The sequence below is a fragment of the Pecten maximus genome, chromosome 6, assembly GCF_902652985.1.
Source record: "Pecten maximus chromosome 6, xPecMax1.1, whole genome shotgun sequence".
NCBI classification, from domain to species: Eukaryota; Metazoa; Mollusca; class Bivalvia; order Pectinida; family Pectinidae; genus Pecten; species Pecten maximus.
Window position 1 is genome coordinate 28312265 of NC_047020.1, and position 18631 is coordinate 28330895.

The window sequence follows — 18631 nt, forward strand, 5'->3', positions numbered from 1 at the left end:
TGTAAGGAGTCCCAGCCAAACATTCTGCTTATTTATACAATATATTGAAGCCAGTGTAAATCGAAATGAATATCTAGTAACTAAGCAACTTATATGTGAACTTATATCTTATCATAATACCACTTTGAGCCTATTTTACGGAAGTATTCTCAGCCACCGTCGCTTCGATATCCGATCTCTAGTTTGTAAAAACGTCAAATATTTATGGTCAAATTTCGGATTCCGTACCACTCTGATATTGTACAAATCGTTTCTGTTTTAAGTGCTAAAATTGAAAAGAAAATAGTTGAGATTTTTGTTTCTGTATAGACCATAGTATAATGTTGTAATCACAATTTGGCGATAGTGGAAAATGTAACATTAGTGCGTATACGTTACACTCAATCAAAATAGTATTCAGCAATAAATATATGGAGTTCTGATACTTTAACATCCAATGTTATTGATGACAAAAACGGACTGTTGTGTGTTACAGTTAAATCATACTTAAATGAATCTTACATCGTAAAGTGCAAATGGCGCTGTGTCGCTAGATACTTCCTTTTTCGGCCCCTCGATGTGTCATGGTCATTGGGACGCTTTGAGTAGCGGCTTTACGAGTATTTGTCGTACCTCCAGGCTGGACTGGTGATTCCATGAATTGACAAAGTATATAATACACAGAAACGAGGAGTCCAATTACACACAAGGACGTCCGATACTTCAATGATAGCGACATCGTGTTGTTTCTGTGGATAAAAAATAAAACGTTTGTGTCACCATGAGTCAAATAGCCGAATCATACAAGCCTATTATATCCCTACGTTGTTTCAATTGGTATTGTCGATTTGGCTCTATGATGTTTACATAATCAATAATATCAATCAATTTCTAAGGTGTCTTTTCTTAGTTATGTATTATTGGATGTTTGTCAATCACGAACGTCATATGTTTACTTGTAACGACGCCAGTCTAGGATTATGTATGAATGTCAATTTTATATAAACGTTTTTCCAACTGGCATTTAGAGATAAAGTCACACATTTTTATAAGGTGGTTATTCCGCAGAATATGAATTCGTTTTAGACTACAGTTGAGTGTAGACTAAATGTTACACCCAAGTGCACTCCGAGTGCACTCCGTTTGGACTTGGAGTTCACTCCGTTTGGACTCCAGGTAAACTTGGAGTGCACTCCAAGTGGACTCCGAGTCTACCTGGAGTCCTATAAGACACCATGTCTGTTCCGGGTCTATAATCAGACTAAATCATATATAAATATTAATACTTTGATGCTTTTAATATAATTCATTATAAATAAAGAGATTTTTACAAATTACTTTTGTTCTGTTCATATTACTATTTACATTTGTTTAGTCTACTAGGAATATTTATTTTATTGTTAATACATGGTAATAATGCCTACATGTTAAATCTATATTCATTAAGATCCATAAAATACAGTTATACAATTTATGCTATAATCAGGTTTTTATGAAAGTTAATTGCTTATTATTTCATATTTTATTAAAATGTAATTAAACTGTATTTCATTTTATTAAGGAAGTAAAAAAATATTTCAATTAGAATATTTATTTCTGTACACATATCATGACTTTAAAGGAAGTTTAGATAATGTATCTATATTATGTTATTGATTATTCAAAATATTGAAAGTTTACAGTATTTAATTACTTATGTGTTTTTTTTAATAAGACATTCTCTACATGAAAGGAAAATATAACTACAGATATGTACTCAGTTCAGGCAAGTAATTATAAAATAAACATAATCAATATAGTTTATATAGGTTTATATTTTTAAATGTATTGTTAAAAAGTATACATTTACAACTGTAAATATTTACGAGCATTACCTGGTTAAAATAATGTTCTGACATAATGTACACACAAGTATGAAGTTCTGTACTACCCATAATAAATGACAGTATCTGTTATAATTGCTATTATTATTGGCCATGCATGACTGACTCTGGCCTGACACACCTGAGAACTGTGCCAGGTGAGTTTTAGTAGCCAGCTACAGGTACTGTCCTGGGTTCACAGAAATACCTATGTCCATATTTGTTGTTGTATGGCTTTAAATGATGAAGCTGTGGAAAGCTGGGTGTGTAGCCTCAGGCCATCAGAACAGTAAGATTATACCCTGACCTGAAGGAAAGGATTGTAGCTCTCCATCTGAGAGGCCTTAATCAGACCAAAATTATAAACGAAATACCGATATAATTAAGGTGGAAATGTCAAAAATGTAAAACCATTAACAAACTGGTAAACAGGTTTTAGAAGACCAACTTTATTGAAATGAAGTTATTCTATACCGAAATTAGAAAGTAAAAATAAGCTGTTTCTTATAACATTGTAACCTGTCTAAACTGTAAGTCATTGAGACTAAACGTATTGGCCGGTTTATGCAGGTGTCCGGTATGTAGAGGTGAAATGTTGAATGATACAAGTTAAGAAAAAAATAATGTAAATCAAATTAAGAAATGACGCAGTTCTTATCTTGTTATATTAAAAAATATAAAGACATTGCTTTAAAAAAAAAATTTGTAAAGAAAGAGATTAAAGTAAAAAAAAAATCAGTATAATTCCCAATGGTATAATAAATGTAAATTCACCATTTCCCAAAACCAACCTATAGCCGTATACCCGTAATTAGTACACATTGTTCTCGTCCAGGAAATGGGATCATAATAGGAAACAGGAAACTGCCTGAGGTACAATTTGCCCCGTGGCAGTTGGACACTGGCAACCTATGTACCATTTACCTGTAAAACTTACCTGTTGGAACTACATCGTTTTCTATTCCTATGCAGTCAATATCTATCATCGATGTGTCACTCATACATGTAACAGATACAGGTCATGAATGTACAATGGTTGTTCAAGACAATTATAAAATCATAAAGTTAAATGTTTAAACTTTAAAAAAAAATTCATAAGGTAAGCTGCAGTTAGTGTATGGAATGTTTGATAAGTATTTACTTATAACTCAAACATGGAAATCATATTAATCTATGGTGATTTACATTATAATTGACTTCTAATACTCTATTCATACTTACATTATAATATTAAAGACACAAAGTAATAGTACCAGTTTGAAATAAAATATCTTTTGTTATGTTTTTTTTTATATATATATATGATAATGACTTATAACTGTTGTTGTAATAGTATTTTAATAGTAATGAACAATCATATCATTTCAAAAGTGTCAGATATAGACAGTCACAAGTCTGTACCTATATTCTATATGACCTTGGTATAGGTCAGCCTGTGTTTCCTCTAGCCCTGACACCATACACCAGACATGATGTCAGGGCCAGAGGAAACTCAGGCTAGGTAAAGGTAAGGTGTGATGACCAGTTTCCTTCTAACAATTAAGGGGGTCTTTATCTAGTTAGATGACTGTGTACACCTGTCCTGATCTTCACACCTTATGAGGTAAACTTGGAGGAAGGGGTCATTATTGGGGTCAGTGTACAAGTCTGTCTTTTCTCCACACCCCTGTAATCATGCTTGATATACAGGTAAAATATTGATTCTGGAAGTGGGGGGGGGGGGGGGGGGGGGGGGGGGGGGGGAAGGGATTGTATCTTACATAACAGTTAAAAGAACTCCATGTATGACCTGGATTTAATTAGGCAAGTATAACAAAACAAAACAAAAACAGTTGGTTTACCAAATGGAAATGTAAGTCTGATGTTAAACTCTAAACAAAACTAGACATAGGATCCAGAATATGCTATCAAGGTGATAAAAAAACCAGCTTTCTTTTGTATTGTATGTTAAGTAATATATATACTGTTGAGTACAAGATAGTTCCAGTACACATTCAGACTCTACATTTTGAGAGACCACAAACAACTTGCCAAATACATTTCTGTTTATTCCCAATTTCTATTCATTTATGTCGTGGCTTGTTAAAATTCTTCAAATCAAAGGAATGCTGTCATATATTTTTCAACAAAGTGCCATATCTATTCAGTCACTTATACAGGGTTTTCTAATAAAAAAATCAATTATATTAGATGCATTGTTTGTTAACCAAGTAAAAATGAACCAACGAAATTATATGGTATATACAAAGATAAAACAGTAACACATATCTTATTGTTACATGTTTTAGGAGTCTTAATTGTATATGAGTATACATCTATATATAAACATTATGCGTATATGTACTTGGTTACAGGTACATGTGATACATGTGGACCAAGGTATAATTGGGGCCTGATAGGACTCCAGGTAAACTTGGAGTGCACTCGGAGTGCACTCCAAGTTTACCTGGAGTCCAAACGGAGTGCACTCCAAGTCCAAACGGAGTGCACTCGGAGTGCACTTTGTGTAACCTTTAGTCTACACTCAACTGTATGGACGACTCGAACTCGGAAATAATCCTGAGATGGTTTTGACTAAGTGTTGTTATTTTTGGATGGGGTCCGACATCCAAGATGGCCGGCTTAGCAGCCATCTTGAAAAACACTTTTAAAGATTATGTTTCAGTTCCACTGGTACCATTGAGCGGAAAATTGGTAGGGATGTTGAGGAAGAGTTTCCAACAAAGTGTTGTTATTTTCAAGCCTCTTAAAAACTTTGACATAACAATGGCCATCCATTTTGAGAAAAAAAATACGTTTCAAACTTCTTAAGTTTTATCACTAGTTGGTTTCGACTCAACCTTATATTAAATCATTTGATCATTTCAATTAACAGGTGTGCCTGTTATTTTCGGTGACCGCTACATTTGCAGAATGACCGTATATATGTGAAAAACCAACAACTAGGCATCTATAATAAGTTTATTTCAATTTTGTTCTCGTTTGAAATAAAGAACTGCGAAATGCATTTCTTAACAGATAATGGTGTATCTGTGGCGATAAAAATGTAAGATATTTTCTTCGGATGATCATAGCGGGCGGTGAAATTAGAAAATAATAAATCTTGGATATGCAATGGTTATAAATTCGAATTTTTTGATTAATTCAACTATCTAGGTGTCCTCTTGTACTATAATTGGAAGTTAGAAAAAAGAAGCTGAAGAAAGCCGAGGCCGAAAAGCACTATTTTATGGTTGTGAAACATGGGCTTAGCATAAGGCTCCAGAGGTTGAAAAATACATCTAACTTTTTTAAAACAATTAATAGGTCTACAGAAAAATACCTGTAATGATATTGGTTTACTATAAATTAGGCCGATTCCCTTTGGTGATCTGACGAAAGATTAAGACACTTCAATATCGGATAAAATTGAAGAATACAGATAATTGTATATTGCAAGCATGTTATAATGAAATGAAAACTAACGGAGATGGTTGGATGATCGGCATAAAACAAAATTTCAATAGAATAGGGCTTGGATATGTATGGGATCTCAAGGAGATAAACGATATATCATACCGATTTTTTAAAGAAAGGTTAGTAGATATTTTCAAACAGGATTGTATAGCACAATTCAATACCTGCAGTAAAGCTCAGCTGAAGGATTTATTGAATATTTTACTCAAAAGACTACAAATAATATCTACCGAGTCTACACCTGTTCTCTTTCCTAAACTCTCGATTCTTCATCAATTTAAAGACATGCATAACTATGAAAGCTTTGATTAAGTTTAAAAATATCAATATAATTAATCAGTATAGCTCACCACCAAACCCTCCTCCCTCCTATATATGTAAACAGTAGAAGAATCAAACTTTAGGATATTACAAGTGGTGTATATTTAATCAAATTCTCTTTCACATTTTGTTTTATTGCTGATATTTCCCATCTCAATATTGTAAATTTCAATAGAAGGGAAGGGGTTTAACATAAGCTTTACAGCTTGTCTTCATATCCTGTTCAGTCCTGAAGCGATATGAAACGAAATAAAGTTTATTCTAAAGTTCAGCTACAGTATATAACTGAATTTTGTTTACAGAGCTGTTTAAATAAAGCAGCCGATAATCAGTATTTGAAGGAGACCGCTAGAAGAAGACTGCCATCTCATAGAAACAGATAGATATCAAAATATTTATCGCAGAAATAGATCATGCTCCTTGTTTGATCTTGAAGATATAGAACATGAATTTCATTTTATTCGTAACAGCTAGCATTTCTCCGCATTGCGTATATCTCCAATAAAATCATATTTTACCAGGACTGCAAATGTCTTAAAGCAAGTACAATTACTAACGACGGGTATAATATATGGGGAATGGCAAACCTTTGGAAATAACTCGCTATGAAGAAAAGAAAAACTACATTAGATACTGAATATGTAGATGTGTTGTCTCCACTGGAGAGTGTACGTATGCCTGCTATGTACCTGTATTAGTGAGTACTTGTGTACTATAGTCTTGTTTTGAACCGATAACTCGTATGACTCAAGGTAATACCAAACTTGAACCAGAACTTGAACTCTTCTTGCATGATATGTCTCTGTAGGCTAAAATGATTCCATTAAGCCAACAAACCAGCTATGCAACAAAATGATATAAACTAATGACTTACCGTTAAACTGACGTTTACCCTTGGCCATTCAAAACAGGTGTTAACTGACCAAGTTAAGCAATCAAACATCATGTAAAGGAACGAGGTATACATTTAGACCTTGCCAAACTACCCTAGATTATGTTCTTGTTGATGAAACTACGTTTGACAATATATCCTATAGTAACATCACAGACAATGCCGATATTGAGATTGCTTCAGATCACCTTCCAATCGTGTGCGTGTTTGATTTCAGCGTTCCAAATCACGAAATACAACTGGAAAACAATAAAGCTAATTCTGCGTGGAATAAAGCAACCGTGGATCATTTAATTTTATATCAGCTATAAACAGCACATAATACAGCCCTAACATATAGACAAATTTAATGAGAACAGACCTCGTGGGCTACAGTTTCTTTTTCTTTTCTTCCTTTTGTACTCTCAAATTTTGAGGAATAAAGGATGATGATGATGATGATGATGATGATGATGACGAACAAACCCGTTATGCAACAAAATGATATAAAATAATGACTTACCGTTAAACTGACGTTTACCCTTGGCCATTCAAAACAGGTGTTAACTGACCAAGTTCCACCCTATCGGTGTATAGACCCAGAGCATTGATAGTAGCATTGTGTTAATATACCAAAGTCGCTCAGGCATGAAATTTATAGAATACACAATGCATGTAAGCTAAGTATAAACATGTTTAACGACGTCTTAATTACAAAGGAAATGGTCTGTCAGTTTTTACAACGTATAGACGACTTCCCCATAATGTATCAATAATACAAACTATTCTTAAACATTTTAAGTATATTGTCGATGCATTATACCTCATAGATTATTGATAAATATTCATCTAAACATACATTCTTCTCATAGTGTGTGTATTGTGTGTGACAAGTGTCCACGTGTGTGTTCAGTACATTTTCCCCATACTGTGTGTAGCGTGTGTGACTAGTGTCCACGTATGTGTTCAGTACATTTTCCCCATACTGTGTGTATTGTGTGTGACTAGTGTCCACGTATGTGTTCAGTACATTTTCCCTCATACTGTGTGTATTGTGTGTGACTAGTGTCCACGTATGTGTTCAGTACATTTTCCCTCATACTGTGTGTATTGTGTGTGACTAGTGTCCACGTATGTGTTCAGTACATTTTCCCCATACTGTGTGTATTGTGTGTGACTAGTGTCCACGTATGTGTTCAGTACATTTTCCCCATACTGTGTGTATTGTGTGTGACTAGTGTCCACGTATGTGTTCAGTACATTTTCCCTCATACTGTGTGTATTGTGTGTGACTAGTGTCCACGTATGTGTTCGGTACATTTTCCCTCATACTGTGTGTATTGTGTGTGACTAGTGTCCACGTATGTGTTCAGTACATTTTCCCCATACTGTGTGTAGCGTGTGTGACTAGTGTCCACGTATGTGTTCGGTACATTTTCCCTCATACTGTGTGTATTGTGTGTGACTAGTGTCCACGTATGTGTTCAGTACATTTTCCCCCATACTGTGTGTATTGTGTGTGACTAGTGTCCACGTATGTGTTCGGTACATTTTCCCTCATACTGTGTGTATTGTGTGTGACTAGTGTCCACGTATGTGTTCAGTACATTTTCCCCTTACTGTGTGTATTGAGTGTGACCAGTGTCCACGTATGTGTTCAGTACATTTTCCCTCATACTTTGTGTATTGTGTGTGACTAATGTCCACGTATGTGGGCATTACATTTTCCCTCACACTGAGTGTATTGTGTATGACTAGCTTCCATGGATGTTTTTATTCACTTGATGTAAATGTCAGAGGTGTAGCCGAATGGTTATGTCTGTGTACGCACGGGTATATGTAAGACTTTAGACAGCGCCATTTGGTTGTATTTGAATAGTCCTTACCTGGTAAATAATACCACAAATCATTCACACTGAATTGGGTTACGCCAATATGTTTACTTCCATCAGACGTCACAGAAAATCAAACATGTATCATGATTGGTCATTTACTGGCCAGTACGTCATCTATATACGTATATACAATATTCAAATATATAAATATACAATATATCAATAAATATTCATTTCTATCACTGGCAATGATTGTTCCCTCTAATGGTTGGTATTGAGATAAGTCGATGTAAATATCACTAGCTGATGGACTGTATTGATTAATTTTTGAGGAACTCTAAAAAAATCAGCTGTGGACAAGATATCTCCATTGTAAAACAACTCTTTACTTCGCCAATATTAATACTGCGAGAATTTGGGCTATTTAACCGATCAGGCATTCCGAATCCCATTGTGAGAAGAAGAAGAAAACCAAAACATAAAACAAATGAGTGCTCCATTTAAAACAAGAAGCCCAAGGGTCTTCACGGCCATCTGGCTCTAAATTAATGACCCTTATACTATTGTAGTATGCATTCTCTGTAGCAGGTATAGTGGCACTGTTGGCCATGGTGGCCATCTTGGAATTTGGATCAACCCGAAAAATAACAACACTTGGTCAGAATCATCTCAGGATCATTTTTGGTAAGTTAGAACTGAATCCCAGAGGTGGAATTTGAGAAGACGTCTGAAATAGGTGTTGTTCAGAAAAACCAGAATTGCGCAATCATGCTACAGAATGGCCGCCGTGGCTGCCGTGTCAAAGTTTTTACGAAGCCGAAAAATAACAACACTTTGTTGGCTCTCCTTCCTTGACGTCCTCACCAATTCCTAGCTCAATGGCACCTGTGGAACTGGAGAAGAAGTTTAAAATGTGTTTTTCAAGATGGCTGCCATGGCGACCATCTTGGATTTCTGACCGACCTGAAAAATAACAACATTTGGTCAGAACCATCTCAGGATCATTTTTGGTAAGTTAGAACTGAATCCCAGAGGTGGAATTTGAGAAGAAGTTTGAAATAGGTGTTGTTCAGAAAAACCAGAATTGCGCAATCATGCTACAGAATGGCCGCCGTGGCTGCCGTGTCAAAGTTTTTACGAAGCCGAAAAATAACATCACTTTGTTGGCTCCCCTTCCTTAACATCCTCACCAATTTCCAGCTCAATGGCACCAGTGGAACTGGAGAAGAAGTTTAAAATGTGTTTTCAAAATGGCGGCTTTGGCGGCCATCTTTGATATCAGACTGACCCGAAAAATAACAACACTTAGTCAGGACCATCCCAGCATCATTTCAGGCAAATTTCACCTCAATCCCACTGATGGAACTTGAGAAGAAGTTTGAAATGTGAAAAGTTTACGCACGGCGGACGGCGCACGGCGCACGGCGACGGACGAAACACGATGGCTATAGGTCATCCTGACCTTTCGGGGTATATTTGAAAATATCCCGCACGTGGAGATGTCGAAGTGTTAAAAGACGTTTCGTCCAAAATAGATAATATACAAAAATTGTATATAAGCATTTTCATACGTCTTTGTCGTTAATCACATAGCGTTCCATCATAGAACATGGCTTTGTCATTTGCAAGGACCCAAATCCAACCCGGAAATCAACCATTTATATCACTTCTTTGGCCCATGTATACAATGTACTATATATTTATATATATATATGCATGCATTTGTGTATATTAGTGTAGTCATCACCACATTATTTGGGGCTTGCTCCGCCATTTGTCTGGCCTAAACGTAATAACCATGAAGCTTATAATATATGGACTGCATAACTTGCATATCAGACATAGAACTATGAATACAATTATAAATAATTCTTATGAATGAAAAACTTATATAAGTCATATTTTTTATAATATAAGCACTAATATAGGTACATACATAATTTACTCTGCCACTGTATTTTTAAAATGTAAATAGCAATATGCAATAGGAACTCGTAAGTCGTTGTAGGGATGCACACTAGATTGCATCAGAATCTATAAAAAAAAACCACAAAAATACCTCTTCACAAGACGCCAACCTTTTTCGTTAAATTTGCTTAGTGTATATTATACGGTACATCTAAGTTTACAGTCTATGTTCGATATCATGAGAAAAGGGCAAACCATAACTTTGAGCTAGACTCCACTGTGGAGTTAGGAATAGTATAGGTGTCTCTTTAACCCCAACCAGGCCTCTTTAACCCCAACTTGACCTACTTTAACCCAACACCTGCGTGACCTACATAGACCGGGAAAACCCCAGTATGACCCAGCCCCAACCTAACCTAGCCCCAACCTGACCTAGTAATGTTTTAACCCCAGCTTGACCTAGCCACACAGAGACCTACTTTACCGTTTAAAAGATACGAGATTTGTATAGTGTAGCATCAGATATATTTGTATCACAGGAGTAGAAGCAACATAGATTACATGTTCTTCCCCGTTTTTCAAAGACCCGAGAGCTAGGTGAGTAACTTGCTTTTATTAACTTATTTGTAATTATCTCAGCCTTATCTGCTATATCGTGACCAACACGTACTGGCTATACACAACTCAGTCAAGCGATATGCATGGTGTTTAAAGGTGTACACACAGCTGCCTAGTGAGTTAAAACCCAATGGATTTATTGCTACGGATTCTGAAATACAATTGATAATACCAATCTGGAACTTTCCCATGGCGGAGTATCTGTTGTGTCATGGGTGCTTGTGGTTCGTTTCGGGTCAATTCTTTCCATTCTTCATTAGACATCTTATTTGCGCGTGCCCAACACACGGCTATGGAACGTGCCATACACATGCTGTCCTCGTTGACGATTTGGACAAGAGACGTCTTCTTTTTGATGGAATCATCTCCGCCGCATATGTCCGTAATCCGTCTCCTACCACTCCTTTTGGGGACGTTGATAATGCCAATGTCAATATCGAATCCTTCCGTCATGGTGAGCTCCTCGTGACTCTGCAGGACCTTTTCGACATGTTCCATGACAAGATCGGCATCAAGCTCTTCTAATGGATGTAATCGAACCACGATAGCATTGTCCAAACTCTGATGATGGATGAGGACACTCCCCACATCGTTGTCTGCTGCTCCATCTTTAGCTTCATCTAATACATGTTTAAACATGTCATGGATGTCGTCGTGTATATCTTTTAGTTTTTTATTATTCCAAAAATCCTTGTCTAAATGAACCTGATATTTGATGTCAACGACCGTCTTTGTTTTGAACTGTTTTTCTCTGACTTTTTCTAAGTGGTAAGGCCTGGGTAGATGCTGGCCGCCATACTGGTCAATTCTTTGACGTTTTGGTAGTGGTGGTAAATCCAGTTCCATTTCTATTTCTCTCCATTTCAATTCCAGGAATTTTGTTTCATGTAGTGATCGTCTAGGAATCCAGTAATCTCGGCAAATTCTCCCAATTCCTCGCTATTATCGAAGGAATCCACGATGTCTTTTAATTCGGGAAAATGTTCCATTCTGAAAAAAATACGAACACGTTCAAAGAACGGTAACTCCAATATTTTTAATATGACCGTATAAATAATTTTCTCGTCGTAGGCCCCTTTCATGTTTTTACTAATATGTAAATTTGGGGGAGCGTTAAGTGCCTTATCGTAAAACCGAGTGTGTAACAAGATTCCCCCAATTACAAGTGGAGGCGCACGACACTACTGTGTGAAGTGCTAACCCGAGATAATGAAAAACACATGGGAATCTATTCATATGTTTATATGAAGGGATCTTGTTTGAGCTGTGTATTGATAAGCTAAATGAAATATAAAAATACACGGATGGATTCACCGTATTTGTGATGTAGTATCAACAACCAATAGGTTGATAACATAACATATTTATAATAAAACCACGGCGTGAAATGTCACTAGAGATAATGAACAACACGTGGCATATTAGTAATCCTATGGACATTATACATATGAAATTTAGGAAACGGCAAATACACCACTCTTAACAGTAACTTGCTCGTAGCTTGACCCTTATAAAAACGAAATAAGATAAGTATTCACCATGTTTACATACTCGTCTTACATATGTATCTCTGCAGTGAAATGCCAGTAATAACAACACGTATTCGTTTGTTTTGTGTGTACATTGAAACTATAACAAACCAATTTTATTTCAGAATCCGTAGCAATAAATCCATTGGGTTTTAACTCACTAGGCAGCTGTGTGTACACCTTTAAACACCATGCATATCACTTGACTGAGTTGTGTATAACCAGTACGTGTTGGTCACGATATAGCAGATAAGGCTGAGATAATTACAAATAAGTTAATAAAAGCAAGTTACTCACCTAGCTCTCGGGTCTTTGAAAAACGGGGAAGAATATGTAATCTATGTTGCTTCTACTCTTGTGATACAAATATATCTGATGCTACACTATACAAATCTCGTATCTTTTAAACGGTAAAGTAGGTCTCTGTGGGGCTAGGTCAAGCTGGGGTTAAAACATTACTAGGTCAGGTTGGGGCTGGGTCATACTGGGGTTTCCCCGGTCTATGTAGGTCAAGCAGGTGTTGGGTTAAAGTAGGTCAAGTTGGGGTTAAAGAGGCCTGGTTCGGGTTAAAGAGGCCTGGTTGGGGTTAAAAAGACACCTATACTACTGTTAGGTATTTCTACCCCGGTATGACTTTTATAATGAAGTCTCCCCTCTCCGATACGTTTCGGATGATAAATGTATTTACATAATAATCCAAGTTCTTATGTTAATAACCGTAGCGACTAACTGAACAACAACTGTTCTGAAGACATATTGGCAAAATTAGATGCTCTGACCAAACGTGGACATTGTAAAAGACTTACATGCCGAAATAACGCTATTCAGATTCCAATTCCAGCCGTCTGGCAGCTTCAAGACGCCTTTCTTGTTTACAGCTCCAGCACTAGAGCAAATGCTCCTTTGAACAGCCAGTACCGTAAAGCTTCAAAACGATCATGCCCAAATCATTCTCTCGAAGGAAAATGTAACTAATACATTACATAGCAATTGTTTCCTATTTGTTTTCTTTTTGTACCACTTTAATTAATTCATACAAAATAAATTTAATTTTTCCCTTCAAAAAAATTCTTTTGAAAGTGATCCCCCTTATTTTTGAGAAAATAACATTCCTGTTTTGTGGTTGTATCATAATGTCGTCTGCTTCGCAAATATGTGAGGAAATATTGATTCGATGTATTGATTTTTTAATATTGCAATATGTTTTAAACTACATGTATATATAATTAACGAACATTTAGATTTTATGGTACCGTGTATTGAAATATGCATACGATCCGCATGATACAAGTAGGACTGTTTTGTTAATAAAGGATAAAAATATTCTCACAGAAGTGTTCCTCAATACACGAGTGGTTAGAATGTACTTTTGATGAGAGATCGATCACAGGTCTCTAGATTAAAAAAAAATCATTTCTATTTTCTTTTGTTTTGAAAAAAGGTTCAGCGGTTTAATAAGCGCGCGGATCGGTAACATAATCATGACGTCGTCCATTTGTGACGTTACCGGAGCGTCACCTAGACGTCGCCGTTTTTCAAATGACTGATCTACGCAATTGTAGCGTTTTCTACTGTTACCTGATGATCTCTGTACAAAAAGCTAATATCAAGTGAATGCTTTATCAAATACTAAACTGAAAATTGCAGGATACAGACATATTCGATATTTCGCATTAGCGCTATAAATTGATTATGTCTGTATCCCATTGCTTTCATACCACCGTAAACGCAATAAAAACACCGTTCAAAGCATATATTTACATCAAACAAACCATGCGAAGAAAATAAAAGTCGTGATGTGTTGCGACGTTGGTAAACAACTCAACATTTTTGTTTAATAAGCGTTCAATCCCCATTTGAAGAAGTGTTTATTTGCAGCCATAAATGTCGACGTAATTCACTATTACTTGCAATTGCATTGTAAAACAGTGTGCATCCCATTTACAGACTACCATATCAGATGAACAGCTTGGAAAGCAAAGCACAGCCGCAACAGTCTTAGATTTCACAATGTTACACTCACTCCTAAGGAAAAAAAGGTTTTCGGACCCCAAAATTATGGACATTTGCAGGTCACAACTGCAAGTCACCATTGGTAAGGATGATATATATCGTTCTCACATCAGTGGAAAAGAAAATAGGAACGGAAAATATCAGATCATATGCAGATTCAGAAGTTGGAATGTGAAAAACGAGGTATTTAAAAGCAAAAGAAATCTGAAAAATAACACAGATAAAATGTACATTACAGACGACTCAACAAAAATAAGACAATCAATCGTGCAACTCCTAGGAAGAGCAAAATGGAGTTAAGAAATTCACTCTTTCTCGACGTCAGATAAAAATCATTCTTCAACTTCTCCAGATCGTCCCGTCCCTAGGAGTTGAGGATGCAGCAAAAGTCCGCACGTAATCAAATGAACAAATCAATCTACGTAATTAATGAGTGACATCATATAATCATGAACAATAGGCGTGTTTTATAAATAAATATATCTGGTATCATATTGATTAATGTCTGGTATAATATTGATTAATGTCTGGTATCATATTAATTGATGTCTGGTATCATATTCAAATACTTAATTAATGTCTGGTATCATATATATTAATGTCTGGTATCATATTAATTAATGTCTGGTATCATATTAATTATTGTAATATGGCTGGAGTGTTTGCTTGAATTTCATTGCCCAAAAATAACCCAGCTGGGAAGTTCCCCATGCATTGGGGACCTGTTCGTGCTATTTTTAGGTCGACAATCTTTGCCTCCAATCACACAACGTGTTACTTTGGACAGCAGCTAATCAGAATGATGGAAACAAACGATTGTTCGGCATCACTTTGTTTACAATATGGCAGACGAGACACTTGAAAAACGTTTCGCTACAATTAACGGAGAGGAATTACAGGAAGAAAAGGGACTTGTAGAACACCCTTCAGGTGCAACAAAGCTATTCCTGCAATATTTAAGTGCCTAGAGTCAATCTGCATGCCGACTTTGAAAACTTTAGTCAACATGATTTGGACAGAACTCTTGGGATTTTTATTATTCATTCATTTTAGTTGGCCATATTACAAAACAGTTATTTCCTTTTGTGTTCGGTGTACACGAGACTATACGGACCTGGTCAAAAGTTTGTTCACCTCGGCCTGCGGCATCTTCGATAGCCAGGGCCTCTGTTCGTGGAATGAAACATAATCAGAAGCCTTGGCTAGCGAAGATGATTGAAACCCAGTTATCTGTCTTTGACACATTCGTAAGTAGTGTTGTAAATTATGCTTCCGAAATTTGGGGATTCCATCAAGCGCCCGATGTCGAAAAATAACACGTCAGTTTCTTTTTTTTCTTTCTTTTTTTTTAATATAAGATGTTAAAAAAGTACATGCAATAATTTTATCTACAATGAATTTGGACGATATCCTTTACGTATTATTAGAAAATTTAAAATATTAAAATATATTAGATAAAATTGAGGCATACAAACAACTGTATTTTATAATCTTGTTATAATGATATGTTGGAGAATGGCGATACGTGGTTAATAAATGTTAGACAAGAATTATATAATATTGGCCTTGGATATATCTGGGAGTCAAATGTAGTCGACAACACCTCATTTAATATAATTAAACATAGATTATGTGATATTTTCCAACAGAAATGTCAAGAAACCATAACGTCATCTCCTAAAGGTCATATTTTTTCAATACTTAACAAATATTTCACATTACAAAATTTCAAAAAGAACTCACCAGAATTAGAATGTCTTCGAATTCTCATAAACATGATATAGAAAGTGGACGATTCAGAAATATTGTACGGAATGAAAGAAAATATACCAAGTGTAACCTCGAGAAGGTTGAAGACGAATACCTTTTTTGTAATTGTTTGCCCGTTTTATCAAGATATTCGAAAAAAGTTAATTAAATCATACTACAGAAATAAGCCAAGCGTTTACAAATTTATACAACTACTATGTTCCGATAATGTGTCTGAATTAAACAGCTTGGAGAAATATATACTTTTAGCTAATAAACGACGGGAAACAAATGTGAGTATATAGAAATATTCATATGTGCTCATATGTATTTATAATTGGGACAGTATGAATTTTTCGGTTGCCGGTTGTATAGATATATGTGTTTGAGAAGATATAATGTATTGATTTATTAGTAACGGAGCATAATCGTATATCTACTTATTAATGTATTGGTATGTGTGTATATATATATATATATGTGTGTGTGTGTGTGTGTGGGTGGGTGGGTGTGTGGGTGTGTGGGTGTGTGTGTTGATGTGTGAGGTTGGGTGTGTGTGTGAGGGTGGGTGAGGGTGTGTGTGTGTGTATGGATGCATCTGTCTGACTGTCATGTATGCACGCATGTTCGTACCTGTATGTATGTATGCATGTGTGTGCCCATATATGTACATTTATGCTTAGCCTGCTGTTCAGAATTTAGGGTGTAATTCTGTAATCTCACAGTTGTAAGTTTTCCCGTATACCGTATTTCATTTTATGTCTTATACTAATGAATGTCTTATGAATAATTTGCAATACCCAAGGGTGTATCACTCTCCACAATGTCACTTGATGTATATTTATATCATAGGTATGCTGTAAAAAATCTGATTGGCCCTAAGGCCAAAGGAATAAATGAATTGAATTGGTATCGTGTGTATACCCATACCTAATTAATGTCTGATATATCATATACCCATACCTAATTAATGTCTGATATATCATATACACATACCTAATTAATGTCTGGTATATCATATACACATACCTAATTAATGTCTGGTATATCATATACACATACCTAATTAATGTCTGGTATATCATATACACATACCTAATTAATGTCTGATAAATCATATACACATACCTAATTAATGTCTGGTATATCATATACACATACCTAATTAATGTCTGGTATATCATATACACATACCTAATTAATGTCTGGTATCATATACACATACCTAATTAATGTCTGGTATATCATATACACATACCTAATTGTTGGCTGGTATCGTATCTTTAAAATTGTACAGCTTTTATATACTTATTATCTTCTTCATATTTTTGTATTTTTCTTTTTTTCTTCTTTGCTTGTTTCATTATGTAAATAAGTCACCCGCAACATAAGTATACAACTATTTTTTACAACCTGTAGCAAAACGAAGATCATGAAACATCTTACTTTATAACTCATGTGTGTTGTTTATATGTTCTTATCTTACTTTACCTTTCCTACCTTTGACCTATGCTTTCCTGATCTTTCTCAACCTCCCCAAGAGAGTGAATGTTCCAACTATTATTACAAATATGCTATGGTAAATGCGACCGGTTGCCCGTCTACATGTCACGTGCTGTTTGATGACCATGGGTAATGATTTAGTTCAGTATCGGGCGGCTATCGGCTACTTTTACCAGCGTACTCAGGGTTTATTGATTTCACAATAGTTGTTTTTCTATATAAAAATGTCCCATATTCTCAATGGCTGCAGATATAGCGTGATGTTTATGCTTACAAAACTACTTTAGTCATACACGTTTTACTATACAGCATGATAAATAACTAGTTTTCTCTTGATACTACAGCTCCTCCACCTAACCTGTAATGATGTCCATCCTAAACCAGGCCCCCCAGATTGTAATAACTGTATATCTATTTTCCACTTGAATATTCGTAGTCTAAGAAACAAGTTATCGCATTTAGAAAATTTAGCTTCTGATTATATTGTTTGCGTCACGGAGACTCACCTTGATGCTTCTATTTCTGACGCTGATATACTCCTGGGTGATTATAAGTTATACCGCAATGACCGGGGAACCCCGGGAGGGTAGCAGTATATACATAGAATTTCAAGTGGGTGAGGTTATTTGGACGGAGATTCAGTTTCCATATAAAAAAAACAGCTTCTGTGTACTCTGTATAGGCCTCCTAATATCGCACAATCCTTTTGGAATCATCTACAGAATTCTATAGACACTGCTATTCAGGAAACTCCGGATATAGTATTAGATGGTGATATAAATGATGATCTTTTAAGGTACATGTCCACACTTCTGACATAAATCCGTATTTGCCCAGGGCTATTGAGACAACACTCTCATGATCAATGAATCCTATTGTAACACCGTCATGCTTGACCGCAGACACCATACTGGCTTCCAAACAGGTGTTGCTGGTGAGGTACTGCATTGGGTATTTAAGGTTCATGACCAGCTATTATTTGCTATT

General features: G+C 35.7%; 1 protein-coding gene across 3 annotated transcripts in view; it reads right to left on the reverse strand.

Moving 5' to 3' along the window:
- The window catches only part of LOC117329444, a 32521-nt gene extending 14108 nt beyond the window's left edge, over positions 1-18413 (reverse strand). Inside the window, exons 1-2 of one of the 3 annotated variants that reach the window (XM_033887394.1) lie at positions 18151-18413; positions 502-728 (exon numbers count right to left, since the gene is read on the reverse strand). The gene's annotated coding sequence lies outside the window, so the exon portion shown is untranslated. Of the gene's footprint in view, positions 1-501; positions 729-6492; positions 6605-7012; positions 7131-18150 lie in introns of those variants that run through there. The other 2 variants (XM_033887393.1, XM_033887392.1) reach the window with 2 other exon arrangements.
- Between the last annotated feature and the right edge of the window lie 218 nt (positions 18414-18631).